The sequence below is a fragment of the Bison bison genome, unplaced genomic scaffold (genome assembly GCF_000754665.1).
Source record: "Bison bison bison isolate TAMUID 2011002044 unplaced genomic scaffold, Bison_UMD1.0 scf7180017864368, whole genome shotgun sequence".
In the NCBI taxonomy this organism is placed as follows: domain Eukaryota; kingdom Metazoa; phylum Chordata; class Mammalia; order Artiodactyla; family Bovidae; genus Bison; species Bison bison.
Genome location: NW_011494940.1, coordinates 1,385,920 through 1,386,149, shown reverse-complemented (window position 1 = coordinate 1,386,149; position 230 = coordinate 1,385,920). Strand labels below are relative to the sequence as shown.

General features: G+C 68.3%; 1 protein-coding gene across 1 annotated transcript in view; it reads left to right on the top strand.

Moving 5' to 3' along the window:
* Positions 1-230, top strand: part of VSX2 (visual system homeobox 2) — a 19,915-nt gene that overhangs the window by 531 nt on the left and 19,154 nt on the right. The window lies entirely within an intron of this gene.

Sequence of the window (230 nt, the reverse complement as noted above, 5' to 3'; positions counted from 1 at the left end):
CCCCACGGGCTCCGACACCCTAAGCCCCTTTTCCTGTCTGCGCGTTGAACCCGGTTCTGCGGCAGCGCCCGGTTGGGGCCCCACTGGAAAAGGGGCTTAGGGTGTCGGAGCCCGTGGGGCAGGCCAGGGGTCCCCCTTCTCTGCTCCACTTGGGCCGCGGCCTCCCAAAGGAACCACGCTCCTACAGCCCGATTCCGTTTCGGGCGTGAGCACCGGGGAAGCCGATGCCA